This window comes from Oratosquilla oratoria, chromosome 17 (genome assembly GCF_046742065.1).
Source record: "Oratosquilla oratoria isolate Oo_2021 chromosome 17, ASM4674206v1, whole genome shotgun sequence".
NCBI lineage: Eukaryota > Metazoa > Arthropoda > Malacostraca > Stomatopoda > Squillidae > Oratosquilla > Oratosquilla oratoria.
In genome coordinates, this window is record NC_134793.1 from 10126308 (window position 1) to 10148661 (window position 22354).

General features: G+C 47.3%; 1 protein-coding gene across 5 annotated transcripts in view; it reads right to left on the reverse strand.

The window, feature by feature from the left end:
* The window catches only part of Synd (protein kinase C and casein kinase substrate in neurons protein Synd), a 336406-nt gene that overhangs the window by 218535 nt on the left and 95517 nt on the right, over positions 1–22354 (reverse strand). Inside the window, exon 2 of one of the 5 annotated variants that reach the window (XM_076200368.1) lies at positions 7118–7194. The exons of the other annotated variants lie outside the window; for them this stretch is intronic. The gene's annotated coding sequence lies outside the window, so the exon portion shown is untranslated. The remainder of the gene's footprint in view (positions 1–7117; positions 7195–22354) is intronic. 5 annotated transcript variants of the gene reach the window in all.

Below are 22354 nucleotides of genomic sequence, written 5' to 3' on the forward strand. Positions count from 1 at the left end.
CTCGTCTACTTCCTCCACCTTCAATATCACTCCTTCTATTCTATAAAATAATGTCCGTCACAGAACTTCAGATCGATGGACCGTACCTGTTTACTAAATTTGTAAACAATGTTTCAAAAAGTATTGTTGATAAAAATAAACGTTTACTCTCTCTCTCTCTCTCTCACTCTCTCTCTCACACACACACACACACACACACACACACACACACAAACATTTCCCATTTGTCGCTGAACCTGACACATACTTGATCTCAAACGAAGACAAGATTAAAATTTCAAGAATTACAAGCAATTTTTACTTCAACTTGTCACCCTTCAACTCCTCCGAGGGGGGACGACGACGACGACGACGAGAACGTAACGTAAGCGAGAGATGAAAGGAAGAGGGGAAAGAGAAAGAACGGTGATTGCGAGCTAAAAGAGGGGAAAAGCCTTAAGAAATCATAAAAAAGGGGAGATAGTTCTGACAGGGTGAGGAAGAAGATCTGTGAGAGGAGGAGTGAGGGGTTGGGGCAAGAGGAGAGAGGAGCAAAGGGGGGGGAAGGGAAAGAGAACCAAAATGAGGGTAACATAAGAGAGAAAGAGAGGAACTTGAGAAAAGAGGAGAGGGAAGTATTTGGTGGTAATTGGAGAGGGGAGAGAAGGGGAAGGGGAATGGAAAGGAAAGGTAAAGAATTAGGAAAAGAGGAAGAGGAAATAAAAGGAAAGGGGAAAAGAGGGGAGATAACGGGCGAAGGGGAGATTGAGGTGTGAAAGAGAGTGTTGTAAGTGAGGAGAGAGAGTGGATCCGTACATGAAGTGGAAGAGGCAATGGAAAAGATGAGAGGAAGGATGTGGATGCGGAGGGGTGGAAGGAGTGGGAGAGATGAGAGGAAGGGAAGAGGTAAGAGGAAAGAAGAGAAAGACGAGGGTAGAAGAGAAAGGGGACATGAGTAAGGAGAGAAATATATGGACACAAGAGTTTTTGGAAAAGAAATGGAAGAAAACTAAATGTCGGGGGAAATGAAAGGCAATAGAGGGGAGAGCAGAAGAGGGGAGAAGAGGGGAGAAGAGGGGAATGGGTGATGCTAATAACTATTACCTCAGGATTCAATGATTGGAAACCCACAGCCCCACAGCAACTGGCAACGGTACTCAGGCTTTCCCATAGATCTCTATAGGAAGAAACGTTGGACTGTTGTTTGTGCAGCAAAAATCACATAGACAACAACTGAAGAGGCTTTAATAGACGAAAGCGCTCCCTCTATAAATCTATTATTTTCCTTGCTGGGAACAGGAGAGCAGCCGCCGGTTACTTAGTACCTCTCATGGGATCGAACTTGGGATTCCCGAAGGAGCTATCCAGTTCACTACGAGGGATCTTAGAGGGGAGTGTATGGAGGAGTAACTGAGAGTATGGGGGAGTAGGTGGAGTGAGATGTGGGGACGTGAAGGACTGGTTAAGGAAGGGCAGAGAAGGGCAAAAGAGAGAGGGCAGAGGAGAGAAAAGAGAGGGAAGGGAGGGGAAGAGAGGGAAGGGAGGGGGAAAGAGAGAAAGAGGGGTGGTGGACAAAAGCGAAAGTAGTAGTAAAGGGAATAGGAGAGAGAAAGCAGTGAGGGAGAGCAGGGAGTGTTGGGAGAGAAGGAAGTGAGGGAGAGAAGGGAGTTGGGGGAGAAGGGAGTGGGGGGAAAAGGAAGTGAGGGAGAGACGGGAGTGAGGGAGAGAAGGGAGTGGGGGAGAGAAAGGAGTGGGGGGAGAAAAGTGGGGGAGAAAAAGGAGTGCGGGAGAAAGAAGTGGGGGAGAGAGATGCTGAGAAATGAAGGAATAGGAAGGAATGGGGAGGGGAGGGAAATGGGAGGAATAAGAGAGGGAGGGAAGGTATAGGGAAAAGAGTTAGCGAAGGGAGAAGAGAAAAGAAGAGAAGAGAGGAGGAGAGGAGACAGGAGCGGAGGGGAGAAGAGAGGAGGGGAGGAAATAGGAGGAGAGGAGACGGGAGGGGAAGGGAGAAGAGAGGAGAGGAGAGAAAAGAGGAGAGGAGACGGAAGGGGAGGAGAGAAAAGAGTAGGGGAAGGAGGAAGAGAAGTGAGGAGGAGAGAGTACAGGGAAGGGGAGTGGAGAAAAGAGGGGAAGGGAGAAGAGGGGAGGGGATCGGAGGGAAGAAGAAAAAAGAATAAAAAAAACGGAATGGTACAGAAGAGAAGAGGAGGGAGAAGGGAGGGGTACAAAAATTAAGTGGAGGGAGAAAGGAATGGAAGGGAAAGGGGAAGACAGAGAGAGAGAGAGAGAGAGAGAGAGAGGGAGAGGGAGAGGGAGAGGGAGAGAGACAGTGAGAGTGAGAGAGAGAAAAAGAGAGAAAGGTAGGAATGTGAAAAGAGATGAGAGGAATAGAGAAGGAAAAAGGGATTGGAAAAGCCAACACAAACAAAGGAAACGGAAGAGAACTGGAAGGGAGAAAAGGGGAAGGGGAGGAGGGAGTGGGTGAGGGAGGGGTGGAGGAGTGAGGGAGGAGGGAGGGCTGCCTATTGATCTGTACCGGACTTGGGTCTGGCCTGAAACAGCTTCTCCACCTCTTTTGTTCTTCTTTGGTTTTAACCAATTTTTCAGTCTTCCCCTCCTTCTCTTCCTCTTCTTCCTCCTCCTCTTCGCCATTTACATCTTCCTTTCACACCTTCAGACAATCATGTGCTAGTGTTGGCGGACCCCACCCTCGTTTCTCCATCTCCAGGGACCTCTTCCAAACATCCACAACCTCCTCCTCCTCCTCCCTCCTCTTCTACCTCCACCTACTCCTCCTCCATTTTCTATCTCGAACTTCCTCCATTTACATCTCCACCCACACAGTGTGACACCTCCACATCCTCCTCCTCCTCCTCCTCCTTGAGGACGGACTGTCTATCTCCTCCATCCTTTCTCTCTCTCTCTCTCTTTCTCGGTGACGTCTCGATGACTGAATAAAATCACCTGACGGCGCATGAACACGATTTGATTCAAATTGACGAGTTAATGACGCCTCGGGCATAACAAGAAGAACATAACAACAACAACAACAACAACAAATGCACCCTCATCATCCTCATAATGATCATCATTATTAATACCACCTCTCTTCCCCCCTCTCCCCCCCATTTCGAATCTCTGTTTAATCCCCACGAGCTATGCAACCCCATTCCCCCCAACAGTCTCTTTACCATATAAATGTATCCCTTTGTTTCACGTCGTTCCCTCAGAATTCCCCCCCTTCACCTTCTCCCCCTTATCCTCCTCTCTTCCTTTCCTTCCTCCTCCTCTTCTCTTCTCTCTGATTCCTCTACTGGCCCCCCTATCGCTTTGCCATCTTCCTTTCCATGTTATTTCTCTTCGTTATGTATTTCTTCCGACCTCCTCCTCCTCTCTTTTCTCCTCTTCCCTCTGAGGCCCTTTGAGTCTTCTACGTTCTCTTCCCCCCTCTCCTCCTCCTCCTTCTCTCCTTTCTTCTCTCCCCTCTGAGTCTTCTACGTTCTCTTCCCCCTCTCCTCCTCCTCTCTTTTCTTCTCTCCCCTCTGAGTCTTCTACGTTCTCTTCCCCCCTCTCTCCTCCTCCTCCTCTCCTTTCTTCTCTCCCCTCAGAGTCTTCAACGATCTCTCCCCCTCTTTCCCTCCTCTCCTTTCTTCTCTTCCCTCTGAGTCTTCTACGCTCTCTTCCTCCTCCTCTTCCTCCTCTCCTTTCTTATCTCCCTTCTAAGTCTTCTAAGCTCTCTTCTCCCCTCCTCCTCCTCCTCTCCTTTCTTCTCTCCCTTCTGAGTCTTCTACAGTCTCTTTCCCCTCCTCCTCTTCCTCCTCCTTTCTATTCTCTCGTTGTTGTTGTTGTTTATCACATAATTCTTCCCACCTTTACAACCTTGTGACACCCACAGAGAGGGGGCGAGGGGCCTCACCCTCAACCTGACTCAACCTCACCCTCAACCTCCTTTTATTGTTATCCCCGACCCTTCCCCCTCTGAAACTACACCATATTTAAAAACAACAGTTTTGACTCTGCACACTCCTCTTTTATCCTCCTCCTACTCATCCCCCACTCCCAAACACTAGGTGGTAATGGACATGGAACTGCCTAGTGTAGGCCTTATGGTCTCTTGTAGTCTCCTTCATTCATATGTTCAAACAGAAATATGATGCCCTTACCACTTCTACATCTCCCCTCTTCCCCTCCCCTCCTCTCCCCCTCCCCTCCTCCTCTTCAACCTCCCTCCTTAACTCAATACCCATTCACTTGGCCCTTACAATACTCCCCTAAGCCTACTATCCGCTCCCCAACGGTTTGTTTCTTTTTCTAAAACACCATCTTTTGGCCCTGTTCACACTAGCGGTTTGAACCGCGCGGAAACCGCGGCGGTACCGCAGTCAAGGAAAAAAGTGCCCGGTTGCGTGTGAACCCCTCCATCTATTTTACAATGTAAGTGAACCGCCGCGTTTCAAACCGCTAGTGTAAACAGGGCCTTGGCACATACATCCCTTCCGTACAGTGGCACTATACTTTTATTATGGTTGTCGTCAGGTGATTTTATTAAAATTCGTGGCATCCGTTACGTACCGGGTGTTTGTCAGGTCACAGTATTACAAGAAGGATGGACTATATGGAGATTTGACCTCTCAGGTACGGGAGGGTATTTGCTGCCAATCACGTATCATGCACGTAGTCCAAGACCATGGTAAATTAGACACACAAACGCAAACACACCAAGTACATAAACACACATATACATGCACAAGATACAGACACACGCAAATTCACAAAGTATATACACAGACGCGCGAGCTCGCGCAGACACACAAATGCGTTAAGTACATACACACAGACAAGCACGCACATGCACACACACACACACACACACAAATGAGCAAAATACACACAGACGCTCGCACACACACACACATATAAATGCACAAAGTGCATACACACAGACACGCACGCGCGCGCGAATACACGCACACACAAATGTGCAAAGTACAATACACATAGACACACACAAGCAAGAAAACTCACGTTCTCTCTCTCTCTCTCTCTCTCTCTCTCTCTCACACACACACACACACACACACACACACAAGCAAGGAAACTCACGCTCGCTCTCTCTCTCTCTCTCACACACACACACACACACACGCAAGCAAGGAAACTCACGCTCGCTCTCTCTCTCTCTCTCTCTCTCTCACACACACACACACACACACACACACACACACACACACACATACTCACGCACGCACAGTGGGCGGTCCGTCACACGAGGCCGCGCTATAGAATTGCTCGGGGACAAACGACTCCGGGCGGAGGCGACATCCGGGTCCTGGCCCCGACTGACCTTCCGGGGCGCCGGCGCCGGCTCCAAGCGTCCAGCTACCTGCACTCCTCTGTGCTGCCCCACAGAACCACTCGCCCTAATTGCCCTGTCCGGTCCAATCATTTCCTTCTGCGTAGAGAGAGGGTACCCTCCTCACTCCCGCCTCATCCCTCCTTTGGTTGATTGAATCGCTCGGTCCACTCCACGTGTATTGAAAATTCGTAACTCGAACGTTCGTAAGTCGAGTTTCGTAGCTTGAAATTCTGTGTAAGAATTTGCACAGTTTTCCCCCACACCGGAACGCAAATACACAAATTACACAGAGTCACATTACACAGAATTTCACTAATGATGACTTAATTGGTTTAGGTTAGGCTTGGTTAAGTCTGCAATGATTACACATACTTATACTACGAATCCTGTGCATATTGGCTTTCTGCTATCGGGAATGGCACATAACGAATCTTTTCGCATACCGAGTCCTCATATATTGCGACTTCGCATATCGAGACTCGCATAATACTGAGTCTCCGCATGACAAGGATTCGCATAACGAGAACTCGCATACTGAGTCTCCGCATGACGAACATTCACATACCGAGGCCACTCATACCGGGACTTCGCATACTGAGACCTCGTATACCGAGACTTCGCATATCGAATCCGCATAACGAGAACTCGCATAACGAAGCATCGCATAGCACGGCCGTAAAACAAGACTCGCGATATTAATACTCCACAACGGCACCGCATAAACCATACACGAAGATTCATAACACACACATACACACACACCTACCTTATACAAACTCCTTATCAAGACTTTATGTCACAGAATCCGCCTATCCTTCACCTCTTGTCCTCCTTGCACTGCTGCAGGCTTATCGGTTATCGGTGCAACTTCCTCCGACTCTTCTCCACCTCCTCCTCTCTCTCCTTCCCTCCTTCTTCCTCTTTTCCCCTCCTCCCTCCCTCTCCCTTCTCCTCCTTCTCTCCCTCCCTGTTCCTCCTTCCCCCCCTCCTCCCCTTCCTCCTCTTCCTTCCTTCTTTCACTTAACCCTGTCACGGCCATCCATTATTCACACATTTGCTTTGGCCACCAACAGTCATAACTCGATGGCCACGACCAACTACACCACTACCACCACCATGAAGGAACCTACGATCACCACCACAACCACCACTAACACCGACAACCATACTCAGGGCACTGGGACAAACTACACTATCACCACTACCATGACTACCATCACTACAGCCCCCTTTTCATCAGCTGGCTTTGTCTGCCCTTCCTCCTCCTCCTCCTCCTCCCCCTCCCCACCACCACCCGTGTCTTCCGATTGCTTCCTTCCCCTACTTAACTGCCCCCATCCCTCCAACCACCCCCGTCCCTCACCTAACCCCTCCCCACGCGCCTCTAAATACACAAGGCGCGGCTGCTATCCTGATCTACATGTGCGAGTATGTGTGTGCGTGCGTGTGTGTGATTCACCATGGTCTTTGGATCACGTGTTGGACTCGTGATCGACAGCTATTTCCTTCCCGTAAGAGAGCTCAGAGCTCGTATATATCCTGTGTGTGTGTAGTAAATGATAAGAGGGATATAAAGAGGGAAAGAGAGGAGTAGGAAGGGAGAAAGTGAATGAGTGAGTGAGATACAGAGACTGGGTGAGAGAGGGTCACGAAGGGACGGACACACACACACATATATATACAGAAAAAGAGAGAGAGAGAGAGAGAGAGAGAGATAGAGAGAGAATGAATTAGTGCGACTTGAGTTCCATTCGAATGTCAATGTTGTTGGCGGCAACTTACCTCGTCCTCCACACATGGGTGGGGGAGAAGATGCCACCTACAGAACAAGAGGTCTCCGGCAAGGTCGACTAACGCACCTGGAAAAGAAAAAAATATCCTCGTGAGTTCCTGTACGAGACAACCCTGCCTTTGAAAGGCAGTACTTTTAACAAATCCTTCGCCAGACCTGGCGAACGCTTTCTACCATTACAAAATAAAAATAGTCAATAAAGTGTTCCACAAGTAGATGGGGGCATGAACCCGGGACCAGTTTGGGAGGGAGGGAGGGAGGGGGGAGGGAGGGAGGTAGGGAGGGAAGGAGGGAAGGTAAAGGGAGGATTGAGAGAGGATAGAGGGAGGGAAGGTAGAGGGAAGATAGAGGGAGGGAGGATATAGGGAGGGAGTAGGGAGGATTGAGGGAGGATAGAGGGATGAGGGAGAGGTAACGGTTGGAATAGGGAGAGAGGGAGAGGTGGAAGGAGAGAGCAGGGAGGAATCAGAGAGGGAGTGAAGATCTGACCCCTTACCACCACCTCCACAATATCAACACAACTCCACATTCGATGTTCCGTACCGAGTGACCCTTCCCCACCCCCACCCCTTTTTTTCCCCCACCGGTAGCGACAGGAGCCCACCTTAATAAAGTTCTTCCATAATGTTTTTATCATTATTATTATTACTATTACTAGTTATTATTTGTATCGTTTTATTTCATTTTATTTATTTTTTCGTAGTTTTTCCTCCCAAAGACCAAACTCTTTGCCAGCTTTCGTCCTCTGTCCCTCTCCTCTTCTTCGTCATTCTACTCCTTTTTCTCTTCCTCGATTTCCTCTGCCTCCTCCTCCTCCTCGCCTCCCTCCTTTGCCTCCTCCTCCTCGTCTCCCTCCTTTGCCTCCTCCTACTCGTTTTCCTCCTCGTCTTCCTCCTTTGCCTCCTCTTCCTCCTCCTACCCGCCTTCCCTCTTAATCCTTTCGGCACCGAGTGCCACTTATCCTTTTCTTTCTTTCCGGCTGCAGGAGATGAAACTAAGGCGAGGATGAACCTGAAGAAGACGCACACAAAGAAGACCAAAGAAAAGAGAAGAAAAGAGGGCGGAAACGGGGGCAAAAATGAAGAAAAAAGGAAGAGAAAAGAGGACGAAAAGTAAGACGAAGAAAAAAGGCGGAAATGAGGGCGAAAAAGAAGAAAAAAATAAAGAAAAGAGGACGAAAAAGAAGACAAAGAGGATTGCATTGACCAAGACGAAAGATGAGAAAGAAAACATGGAGGAGGAGGAGGAGGAGGAGTAGGAGGAGTACTGTAGGAGGTGAATGAGAAGGAAGGAGGAGGAGGAAGAGGAAGAGGAGAAGGAAGAGGAGAAGGAGGAATAAGGAAGAGGAGAAGGAGGAGGAGGAGGAGGAAGCGGAGAAGGAGGAGAAAGAGGAGGAGAAGGAGAAGTAAGAGGAAGAAGAGGAGGGCAAAGAGGAGGAGGAAGTTTGTCCTCCACGTGCGTGGCAAGGCGGAGGATTATTATCTCCGATCGGCCTCAAAGTGGACTTCGCCCTCTCCACCTCCATCCAAGTTCTTACCGTCTAGCATCCCGAACTTATTTATTTTTATTTCGTCTCGATTTTTGCTTTTTCGTCAGTCCTTCAGCTTCACGTTCTCCCTGTCTTGTATTTTATTTTATTTTTTTTTTCATTTTTTATTTTACCTTCACTTCTCTCCTTTTTTTTTTTTTTTTTATCTTTCGTCGGATTTTCCATTTTCTTTTCGTTTCGTCTGTTCTCGTTTATTCCATTGGTTCCGATTCCTCCCTTCCTTCTTCCTCGGCCACCTCCTCCCACCCTCCCGACCTCACCCTTGAGGAATCCAAAGGTCATTTCCTGGGCTTTCGGTCAACTACGCCACAGTGCCTGTGTGGCATTCAACAGTGCCAAAGCACCCAGACGCTAACCAGAATAAAATGAGTGCCAGAGACATAGTGTGTGCCAGGGATGAACTAATAGAGGTATTCAAATGGGTCAAGGGCTTTAACAAGTGAAGGCAAGGTCATCATATTAAGACAGGGCAAAACTCGTACCAATGAATTTAAATTGGACAAAATTTAGGTTTAAGAGTGGAATGAGTGGTTAATGAGTGGTTAATGAGTGGAATATACTTAGTAACCGTGTAGTGAGCGCTGAAACAGTTGGTTGTTTTACGAGAAGATAACTTTATGGATAGGGATGACAGGTGGTTAAGGACATGGAACTGCCTAGTATAGGCCTTAAGGTCTCTTGCAGTCTCCCCCATTCCTATGTCTTTTGAGTCTGTCATCTTTGCTGCTGAAGTGAATGAAATCAAATGACGGCAAACAGAATAGAAACGAGTGACAATAAAACGAGACAGTGCCCACCACACCTGTGGGAGTGATGGGGTGAATCAAATCAACAAAACAATACGGTAAAGGTGAAGTGTCACATGGTGTTGATGGGGTTGAGGGTGTCTTGATGTCCTTGGGGAGATGGGGACAGGGGGAGAGGGAAGAGGGGAACAGCGGGAAGGAGAGAGGAGAACAGGGGAAGGGGAGAGAGGCGGAGAGGGAAACAGGGGAAGGGGAGGAGAGGGGGAGAGGGTGGAGGGAAAAAGAAGTGAAGGGGAGATGGGGAGGGGGACAGGATAGGGGAGGGGGAAAGGAGAGGGGAAGGGGAAAGGAGAGGGGAGGGTGAAAGGAGAGGGGACGGGGAAAGGAGAGGAAAGGGGTAAAGGGAAGAGGATGAGGGGGAAAGGGGGGAAAGAGAAGGGGAGGGGGGAAAGGGAAGAAGGGGAGGGAGAAAGGGTGAGGCTCTTCTATTCAGCCCCCAACCGTTGGAATGGAGGGAATGGAAAGAAAAGAAAGAAAAAATATCCCAAGACTAAGACGACGAGGACCAAAAAGGACACGAAGACCCAAAGACGACGTCCTGTGGCAACAGATCAACAAATAAGAGTCACATGACGTGGCCAGTTCACTCATGTGAAGGGGGTGGGGGCCGGCCGTGTCTTGGCAATAAGGGCATTCAAAATAAACAAATGAACTAGTAAATAAATATGGACGTACATAAATACACGAATAAATGAATGTGGATGCGTACACGTTTATTTGTGTTTCTGACAGAGAGAGAGAGAGAGAGAGAGAGAGAGAGAGAGAGAGAGAGAGAGAGAGAGAGAAAGAGAGTGTGTATTCACTTGTGTCTTTGGATCACGTGTGTGGACTCGTGATCGACAGCTATTTCCCTCCTGGAAGAGAGCTCAGAGCTCGTAGGTCCGATCTCTGTGTGTGTGTGTGTGTGTGTGTGTGTGTGTGTGTGTGTGTGTGTGTGTGTGTGTGTGTGTCTGTGTGTGTGTGTGTGTGTGTGTGTCTGTGTGTGTCAGGAGGGGGATGGAGAAAATTGACGAGCAGATACATATATATATTTTCAAAACCCGTGGAAGGGGGAGACAGAGAGAGAGAGAGAGAGAGAGAGAGAGAAAGAGAGAACGTGCCTCTGTATTGCACGATCTTAATCTGGCTGACATCAAATCAGTTTATTCACTTTGAGAAAATCTTTTTATAATTTCGTAAACTGAATCAAATACCATATATATATATATATAATATATATATATATATATATATATATATATATATATATATATATATATATATATATATATATATATATATATCGGTCTTCCGTTATCCCTTCCTCCCTCACCCTACATTCATCCACTATAGTTCTTCTTCTTCTTCCTCCGGTTCCTCCTTCTTATCTTCATCTACCCCTTCCTCCCTATCCTCCTCCTCTTCTTCATTCCACCTTCACCCTCTCCTCCTCATGCAGCACTTCTACCACAACACACCTCCTCCATTGCCCGCGACGTCTTGCGTATACCCTAGGGTTGCCTCCTCCATCTTCCCCAGTGTCAGTTGTTGGCGTTGACGCCGCCTCCTTGCAGTTCCCAGCCACTGATTTACAGGAAGAATGTTCTCTCTGACCCCAGATTCCATTCACACCCTCCCCCCTTCCTCTTTCTCCCCCTTCCCCCTTTCTGTTCCTCCCCTTTCCCCTTTCTCTTCCTCCCCTTTCTCCATTCTCCTCCTCCCCTTTCCCCCTTCTCCTCTCCTTTGACTCTTCTCCTCCCCTTTCCCCCTCTTCCTCACACCCCCTCCCCGTTCCACCCCTTTTCTTCTTATTTTTCCCTTTCATCTATTCCCTCTACTCCTCCACTCCTCCTCTTCCCCCTGCGCCCCTTTTTTTCTTGTTTTTTTTCTTTCATTTTCTTCCTCTACTCCTTCTTTCACCTCCTCCTCCTGCTCATGTCTTTTATTAAACAGTTTATTTGAATTACATTAAATATTTCCTCCTCCTCCTCCTCCTCCACTTCTACCCTTCATTCTTTCATTTTCTTCCTCTTCTTCTCTTCCAGGTCCACTTCATAAGCTTTCTTCCGTCCCTCATCTTCCTACATTCTTCCTTCTCCTCCAGTCCTCTTACCCTCCCTCCCCTTCCTCCTCCTTTAACTTCTCTCACCCTTCCCTCGTCTTCTTCCTCCTCTTCCTTATCCTCCATTCTTCTTCATCTTCCCTCCTCTTCCTTGCCCTCCTCCTTTTCTATTCTTCCTTCTTTTTCTTCACTGTTCTCTTCCTCTTCTTTCTCCTCCTCTCCTCTCTCTGTCCTTACCTTCTCCTCCATTTCCCCTTTTTCGTCCTCACCTTCTTTCTCCATTCTTCCTATTCTTCTCCCCTCCTCCTCCTCTTCTAATCATCCTCGTCTTCCCCACTTACCCTCACCTCTTCTTCTTCCTCCTCCTCCTCATAACTCTCCTCCTCCTCTTCCTCTTTTTCTTCCCTACAAACTCCGGCACACCTTTTTACTTTCCCTCTCTTCCTCTTTTTCTCTCTCTACATATTTTTCTTTTCGCGATTTCCTCCCCGATATCTCTCGCTTCCGTCCTTCGACTTATCTCGGATTGGTTTCCTCTCTTGGCAACGCTTTGGTAATCCTCGCTCTCTCTCTCTCTCTCTCTCTCTCTCTCTCTCTTTCTCTCTCCTGGTAACATATTTCAAATACTTTCGTTGTGACTATCGGCAGTTGATTTTATTCATACGAGTGGAGGTCGGGTGGAGAGGGGCATCTCGAATGAACAAAATTATCTAAAAAATAAACTAATAAATAAATAAATAAATACACATTTTCGCAGAAGTGACTATTTCCAATGCTTGGGTTACATGTTAGTCCCACAACCTGAATAAAATCGTCTGGCGACATTTAGAATATAACATCAAGGAAGCTTTCGGCGGTGCAAAGGTTATCACGCCTCCCCCCTCCCCTCCCCTCCTTCCCCCTCCCCCCGCCCCCCGTCCGCCTCCAAGGCGTCTTCAGACCAAGTTCTCATCTTGCAGGATCTTCTTGGTGGTTCCTCCTCGACGGGGGGAGGAACCTCTTTCCCCTCTGAGGGTCAACATCTCTCCATCCCCCCCCCCATCCCCAGCCTCCCCCCGTCTCCGTCTCCGCCGCGCCAAGTTTTTGCGCAACTTGTGCTTGCGCAGGGGAAATATAGTAAGCGCGAGTAGACACAACACACACATCACACACACACACACACACACACACACTCACAGATACATACATACATACACACACACACAACTACATATATTACACACATACATACAAACACGCACGCACAAATACATACACACGCACAACTACATATATTACACACATACATACAAACATGCACGCACAACTACATGCATACATACATACACAAACACACACACGCCCAACTACATACATTGCATACATACACACATGCACGCACAACTACATACGTACACACACACACGATGAGATATTACAATTTCTGCTTAAACATTCAATATTTAATCAGATGATCACATACATGTACTGCATACGCATACGCACACCATCTCTATCTTCTTTTCATTCATCATCATCTTCCCCCTCCTCTTCTTCTTCACTTTCACCCTCCACTTCTTCACCTTCTTCTTCATCGTCTTCCTTTTCTTTTTCTACTTCTTCCTCTTCCTCCCCTTCTTCACCTTCACCTTCCTCTTCTTCATTAACATCTTCCTTTTCTTTTTCTACGTCTTATTCCTCTTCTTCACCTTCCTCCTCCTCCTGTTCATCATCATCATCTCTTCCTCCTCCTCCTCCTGTTCATCATCATCATCTCTTCCTCCTCCTCCTCCTCCTCCTCCTCCTCCTCCTCGTCTTCTCCTCCCTTTCGCCAAACCGGTCCCAGATAACGGTGTCAAAGGCTGCTGCTGCTGCTGCCTTCCTGCCCGGACGACGACGTCAACGGCGGCGGCGGCGGGCAACCGTTTGTCCGGAACTGCATCGCTGGCTGGTTGGCGCTCAGCCTCAGCTGCTCCTCACACACAGGAAACGTCGGTGCACTCAACAGGACAAGTTCTTCGACATTTTACGACGATGGTGTCTCGATAAGGACAGGCTGCAAGTCGCAGGTTACTGATAATAAAAAGTGTCCAATTGAGGTTGAAGGAGGGAGGGAGGGAGGGAGGGAGGGAGGGAGGGAGGGAGGGGGAGAGGGAGGGAGGGAGGGAGGGAGGGAGGGAGGGAGGGAGGGAGAGGAAGAAGGAGAGAGAGAAGGAACGAATGTGGAGATGACCGAATGTTGGGAAGGAGAGAGTATGGGGAGTAAGTGAGAAAGAGAAGGAGTGAGGACGGGAGAGAGTGAGGACGGGAGAAGGTGAGGGAAAGAGAGGGAGGGAGAAGGTGAGGGAGGGAGTGAGGGTGAGAGAGGGAGAGAGAGTAGAGAGAAGAGAGAGAAAATTCTGAGAGAGCGAGAGAAAACTTCGAGAGAAAAGAGCCTCAGCTTTCAAGTTACGGCACTTAGCAAGAGCCAATGCTGCAACCTTTGCTCAAGGTGCCTGGATACAAGAAGCATGTTATTGTCACCACATGATTATACACAGAAAAATAACATATAAATGAATAAAATTAACAAACATACAAAAATAATAGATTAATAAATTAAATAAAAATTTCTCTCACCCCTTCTTTCCTCCTCTAGGGACATGAAGAGTGACTCGGTGACAGTATTCTTGCCCCCCTCCCCGGTCACTTAATAAAGGAGTTGCGCGCCAGTACCACCCCAGGGCCAGACAGTGCCGCAGCTGTCTCGCGTCAAGCAGGCACCCGTCTCACGTCTCCTCTCCCCTTTCCCCTCATTCCTTCTCTTACCCTCCTCTTTCCTCTCAGTCCCTCCACTTTCCCCTTATTTCCTCTCCTCCTTTCCCATCACCTTTTCCCCTCAGTCCCTCCCCTCTCCTCTTCCTCTCACGTCACCCCTTGGATTCTCTCCTTTCCCCCTCCCCTTCAGTCACTTCCCCTCCCCTCGTTTCCCCTTCTTTGCACCTCCCATCTTCCTATTTTTTTCTAATCCCCTCTCCCATCTCCTTACTCTCACTCGCCCCTCTCTCTTCATTTCTCCAACTCCCTTTCCCCTCCCCCTTCGTTACTCTCCCCTTCCCCTTTCCCTCATCTTCAATCACTCTTTCGTTCACGTCATTCCCCTCGCGACCTCCCCTCCCCTCCCCTCCCTCTTCGGTCCCACTTTCCTCTCATTTTCTATTATCACCCCTTGCCGCCTCCTCCTCCTCCTCCTCCTCCTCTCCTCCTTTCTGACCCTCACGTGTCACCCCTAGACCTCGCCTTGACCCCCCTCTTCCTCCTCCTCCACCTCTTCACTGACTCCTCCTTTCCTCCCTTTCACTCAATCCACCACTCACTCCATTCCTTTCACTCCAAAAGCCCTCCCCCTTGACTCCATACTAACTTCCTTTTTTTTTTTTTTAACTAGAGACGACAGGAAAGAAGAGTTGATTTAGAGCGAATAAAGATTGAAATGAAGCACAGTGGGTTGTTAAAGAGGGGGACGACACTCCCTCTCGTGTAGTCATTCCCAGCACTCGTAAATCATTCACTCACTTGTCTCCCTTCACCACGGCAAGAGTCACTTCACTATTGACATTATTCAGGCTGCCGCCAGGTGATTTTATTTGCAGTCGTGGCACTTCCATGGGGGATCTTGATCCTCTGGCACCAAGCGCCACACATAACCCATTTAATGATTTTATTCTGGAAAACGCCAAACTGAAACGGCCTTGCTGCGAACGTGCTGTGTCTTGCTACACTGCTTCTGACCCAGGGCGAGATGCAGGGATGACCCATCATCCATGAGGAGCTAAGTTGATAGAGAGGAAAGGAAGGTGGATGGGATTGGAATGGGTAGGAATGATATGGGTGGGAGTGGGTATAGCCTTTTGACTTGGCTACCTCCTTGGTAAGGGGGGGGGGGAATCCCTTGGTAGGTAGAGCGCCAAATGCTTCAACTTATAAGAACCACGTAATATCTTTCCACAATCAAGTCAAATCTGTTTATTCATCTCACTAGCCCCGCCTCCCCCTCTTCCCACCCATCATCCTAGATCCCCCCTTCCCCCCCCCCCGACTCTCACTTCGTCTGGAACGGGATTTTCTTCCAAATAGTAAAAGAGTTGTTATGAGGTCATTATGAGCACTGGGGAGGCGAGGGGGGATGGGGAACGTGGGGGGAGGGGTGGGGAGATTGGGGGGAAGGGAGGGGGGATTTGTGGCGGGAACAGCCGACTTCCCAACACAACCAACTCGCAATGCCCAAATGAAACAACTTTTCCTTTTTAATACTATTATGTTGGACTTGTAATAATAATAATAATATTATTAATAATAATAACAAATATCAATGATGATAATAATAACGATAATAACAGTAATAATAACAATAATAATAATTTTTTATCAATAATGATAATGCTAGGCACAGATTAACCCCTTCCGTTCCATGTTGCATTTTTCTTTCCAACCCATTTGCTGTCAGGCGATTTTATTCATCACGACAAAAGGAGACATTGCCGGTACGACTCGGCTTGACCAAGGGACTACCACGACCGGCGCCGGTCAAGAGCACAAGCCGGCTTTGGCGTCAGGCTGGCAACAGTGACGGTGCGTCGGCGCCGAGAAAATGAGCCGTTACGCCGGCGCCGGCATAAGGACGCGAGTAAGGTGTCATTTGCTCTCGCCGTGTGTGTGTGTGTGATTCACCATGGCCTTGGATCACGTGTTGGACTCGTGATCGACAGCTACTTCCCGCCCAGAAGAGCTCAGAGCTCATATATGACCGATCTAAGGGTAATACTGGGAACTTACACGCACACACACACATACACCCAATTCCCCGCCCACGAGAATTGGAGTAACGATCCGCAGCGCAGCGATACTGAAATTATTTCAGCCCTGTGTGTGTGTACGAGCGCCTGTGATTCACAGACATGGTCTTAGATCATGTTCGAGGCTTGTGATCAACAGTTCCTACCCTCCCGCATGAGAGCTCAGAGCTTGTACACTGACAAATTCATGGGCAATGTTTAACCTTACACCTCTATCATCTTGCTTAAGAGGGACAGTAACGGTCTGCAGTTAGTAAAGCTTCCAAGTTTTAGGTGAGGTTCAAACTTGGGTCTTAGTCCTCGCGATCCACTACAGCAGCAAGTTGTGTGTGTTTATTTACCTTTATTGCGTTACAATATATAAATATACGGGAGCAAATCTTATGCTTAGCAATCACCTTGCAAGAAACCGTCACCTTTGCCCTTAGTGCTCGGAGAACATACTACATACGATCACTGGTATCCAGTACGGACTGAACTCAGTCCTTTGTGTTCAAGAGGCAGGATCAAAGCCGAACACACCACAGCCTACACCCCTCCTCTATCTCTCTCCTAATTCACCCTAGTTGTCATCGGACGATTCTATTTACACAAGAGAATCCAGATCCATTTTCTTTTTAAGGAAAGACAAGAGGAAGAAAGAAGAGAAAACGGGGATGACACTTTCTTCTTCTTCATCTTCTAAGAAAAGGGGCTTTCATCTCTTTCGCTCTGTTACAAACTGATTTCATAGCTAATGGGTGGAATAATGTCTGGACCATTTGTCATGCAACACACTACCTTCCTCCTCCTCCCCCTCCTCCCTCTTCTGGTCCCCTTTCAATCCCATTTTACATATTAATCCCACAGCCTCCCCACTTTTCCCTGCCTCGTTCTGCCCTCTACCAAACCTCCCCTTCCTGACCCTTTCCTACCCCCCCACCCTTCCCGTTCCCTTCATCTCGCTTCCCTTTCCCCTTCAAAGCTCAGCGTGACCGCCACAGTTTTTTGTCTGCAACTAAAAACGTTGCATAAACATTCCACTCGCATCTGTACCTCCCCCCTCCCCCTCCATCTACCCCCTTCCATTCCTCTCTCTTTCACACTTCTCCCTCTCTCTCCCTCCTTCCCCTCTCCCTCTCTTCCACCCCTCCCCAAGCCCCTTCCTCCTTCTCTCTTCCACCCCCCTCCCCAACTCCCTTCCTCCCCCCTTCCCTTCCTCTCTCCCCCTTCCCTCTCCCTCTCTTCCACCCCTCCTCAACCCCCACCCTCCTCCTCTCTTCCGCCCCTCTCCCTCACCCCTCTCTCTCTTCCACCCCTCTCCCTGCCTCATCATTCTCTCCCTTTCACCCTTCTTCATCCACTCTTCCCTTCCCTCTCCCTTTCCTTCATCTTCTACCAACACTTGCCCCTTCCCTCACTCATTCACTCTTCCATCTTTGTCCTCAACCCTCACTTCCTCACCGTCCCTCACTCACCCTCCCAACCCTCTACCTCCTCTTCCACTCCACATCTCCCTCCTCCATCCACTCTTCCTCCCCCTCCCCCATATTGGCAGTCATATGAATGCCTCGCTTCTCACTTTGGTCTATTAAAGAGGTCCTACACGATCAATATTATTGCGCAATATTCCGTATTGTACAATATTATTGACGGTTTAAGGATGGTATTGAAGAGGCAGACGTGTCTGGCCTGCACATTTGACGTCTTCAATACACTGTGTCATTCTTCAATACCATCCATACACCGTCGATGATATTGCACAATACAGAATATTGCGCAATAATAAAATCGTCTGGCGGTACCATGGGTAACGTGGTCAGTCAGTATGGGGTTGACCGCGTTCAATCGAGATTAAAAATAATAATTATAATGACAATAATAATAATAAACTCCTTACTGAGTAATTCACACCTAATTCCCTTCTGTGAGCACTGATTACATCACATGTATATTCTCAATATTTTTGGGAGTTTAATGACATCCCTGCGGACCAGAGTCACACAGTATTATTCTTTGAAAGACTGGAGACTAATCTTTACTCAGCAAATGAGGACCAATTCAAGTTTCTGTTATCTTTCGTTTCTACTGATCGCCCTGGATATCTCCTCTGCCACTTTGGTGTATGTGTCCACCTCTTCAGTGTGATATTGACCAACGCCTCGCCCTTACACCACCAACACCCTACCACCACCACACAACTCTACCACCACCAACAACAACAACACTCTTCTACCACTACCACCAGCCTTCTATAATCACCACACTTGAACTACCTCATCGTCCTCCTCTTCTTCCTCCTCCTCCTCCCCTCCGCTCCTCGCCCTGTTCCCCCTTCCCTCGAGTCTCTTGCGAATTCAAGAGCTGCTCTCTATCCATTCCGTCAATTGCAATTGCTCCACCCCTCCTTCCTCTCTCTCTCTCTGTCTCTTCCACTTCCGCGTCCATTTCCGCCTTCTCCGCACTCCTCAATCCTCTCTACAGCCTGTCTAGTCAACTCTCTCTGCACCATAACAAACCAGTGATGTCATAGCTGTGATTGTATTTCCATCATGGCTACTATCCCGATATATATATATATATATATATATATATATATATATATATATATGCAAGGTAGCCACTATGAAGATGTAATACACGAAAGCGCTCTGCTCCGGTCGTTTCTTTTCATAGTGGTTACCTTGCATCTGTAGAACACGTCTCTAGTGTTTTTATTGCACACACACACACACAATCATTAAACATGCAGTCATTATACTTTGGAAAAAAAGTGAGGCTCATTTGTAAGGCAAAAGCTAGTTGGCTGGAACTGCTACCATACATACAAGTCTCGCTTTTCTAGGACCACCTGAAACTAGGGAGCATCATGAGATGTTAGCTATTGACATCTAACACTGGTGTCATAGGAATTGAATAAACAAATAAATAAATAATAAATAGATAACAATAAGTAAACTTTGTTTCGCTTCTCAGAAAGTATTACTTTCCTCAGGTCCAACATCATCAATCATTCCAAGTCCACTGCTGAACAAAGGCTTCTCCCAACTTCTATGCCATCTTCTGCCACGCCACTCCTGCAAACTTTACCACTTCATCTTTCCACCTTATGTCTGGTCTCCCTCTTCTACCCTTGCCATCTCGTAGTGTCCAGTCAGTAACACTTTTGTCCCATCTCCCATCCAGACTTCCGGGGTAATTGACCAGTCCAATTCCATGTCGACTTCTTTGTCATATCCAAAATATAATTCATTTCGGTCTGATCTCTAACCTAAATTGCCCTCTTACATTCCTTCATCGTTATTCCCAGCTACGATCTTTTATTTTCTCTCAGTATATTCTCTCTCTCTCTCTCTCTCTCTGTCCCGCTAGTTTCCCGACCTAATTCCTCCTCTTATATTCCTTCATCGTTACTCCCAGCTACGATCTTTATTTTCTCTCAGTACACTTTCTCTCTCTCTCTCTCTCTCTCTCCCGCTAGTCTCCCGACACGGGCAAACTGCCCACAGCAATGTGATGAAAAAAACCGGGCAAAAACAAAGATACATTTGCGCTGAAGTCTGTAAATATTTCTTGAGCAAGACAGACTGTTACACTGAGAACACAGGGATGGAGGAAACAAGACCAGATTAGCAACGGGAGGAAAAACGGATACCACAACGCAGCAATATGTACGTGTGTGTGTGTGTGTGTGTGTGTGTGTGTGTGTGTGTGTGTGTGTGTGTGTGTGTGTGTGTGTGTGTGTGTGTGTGTGTGTGTGTGTGTGTGTGTGTGTGTGATTCACCATGGTCTTGGATCAATGTTGGACTCGTGATCGACAGCTATTTACCTCCCGGAAGAGAGCTCAGAGCTCATATATAACCGATCTATTGGTAATGCTGTGACCTTACACGTACGCACACACCCAACTCCCCGCCCACGAGAGTTGGAGTAACGACCCGCAGCGACTGATACTGAAATTACTTCACCACTGAGCGAAATTCGAACCAGGATCGCCGTAGTGGCGGCCGCGATCGCTACCACTGCACCATGAAACGTGTGTGCGTGCGTGCGCGTAAACATTTATGTTATTTATCAACCATGTCAATGTTTTACATATCTATTCATAATCTTTTAAATGTGTACACACACACACACACACACACACACGCACGCTCAAAACCATGTCAGATTTATTCATTCACGGTGACAGTTTTTCCATAGGTATCCTTATGCCACGTCCACACGGTCGAGCACTGTCCGCCGGGCATGAGGGCTTTGCTCGACAACGGGCAATTTCATCGGGCAAAACATCAAACTGTCCGTTCCCGGCGCCATTTGCGGGCAGTGTATGGAGGGCTGACATCGCTGCCAAACGCACGAGGTGAGGTGCGAGCAAAGTTAGCAAACCCGCTCAGTACACACCGAAGTTACCTTATTACCATGTCCGCACCTACGAGTAGTACTAGTGTGTACTGGTATCGACAAGACGTGCTATTGGTGCTATGCTTTTCCTCATATTTGTCTCTTGCTTTTGTATATATGGCTCCACTTTCAAAAGGAGAACAGAAAAGCTGCTTATGTTCATTCTCATATAACTGCTAAACAATTGTTCATTTTCATCCTGCAATTCACGTAGGATTGTCACTGAGCTTCCCATTAAATCACGTCTTTGTAACCACTCCCGGCACCAGACATGTCTCCGTGATTTCTTTTTCATGCAGGCAGCAATTATAATGTAAAGTGCTACCTTCTTTACAAGTATGGCGAGAACCATGGTTATCGTACCGCACTGAATCACTCGCTCCCAACCTCTGCTTACGGCCAACTAACCTCCAACCACCATCGTCAGCCGTGTGGACACTTCGCGGGCAGAGTCTGCGGACTTTGTCCGGTAAGGGCAAAGCCAGGCACAGCTCGACCGTGTGGACGCGGCATTATTCTAGGACTGCTATAATCACCAATATCATTATAACGATTATTATTATTATTATCACCATCGTTCACTAAGCAATGGGTAAGTTGGAAGATTTCATGTTTAGCTCAAATTACTTGTTAGCTACGATAACTAAAACATTTTATCCTGGCTAAATCCAGCGATGAGGAAGGTGGGAAGAGACGGGGGGGACGGGGAGGTAGGAGAACCCAGCCCCGAATATGTCACTATATATATATATATATATATATATATATATATATATATATATATATATATATATATATATACACACACACAAACACATATGTGTGTGTGATTCACCATAGTCTTGGATCACGTGTTGGACTCGTGATCGACTATTTCCATCCCGGCAGAGAGCTCAAAGCTCATATATGACCGATCTATGGGTAATGCTGTGACCTTACACGCACACACATATCCAACTCCTAGCTCATGAATGTTGGAATAATGACTCGCAGCGCAGCAATACTGAAATTATTTCAGCCCTGGGCGGGATTCGAACCCAGGCCCGAGTATGGGTGCGCGCGCGATATATATATATATATATATATATATATATATATATATATATATATATATATATAATATATAAATATATATGATATATATATATATTTATATATATATATATATGAGATATATATATATATATATATATATATATATATATATAATATATATATATATATATATATACATCTAGGGTTCTTAATCCATCACTCGCCAACCGTCACTTGTGAGGACGTTTGGGCTCAGGACATAAACCACTTCGGGAATTGGTGGTATTTTCAGTCTTGGGCCAATTCCCGAAGTGGGTTTATGTCCTGGGACCAAACGTCAGCACATGTGGCGGTTGGCGAGTGTTTGATCAAGAGACCAAAGTATACACACCGTATATACCCAGGTAATATTCGACCTCAGTTAAAAGTCGACCACCTAATTTGTGGCCAGAAAGTCCAGATTCTTTCACGTACCTCCAATAAAAGTCTGTCTTAACAATGTGCAGCCAAGTATAGCATATCTTTACGTGTACAGCCTGACCTACACTTTCTGGCAGCCTAAGTGTAGACACGCTTTTCTGTTAACAAACCTAGAGGAA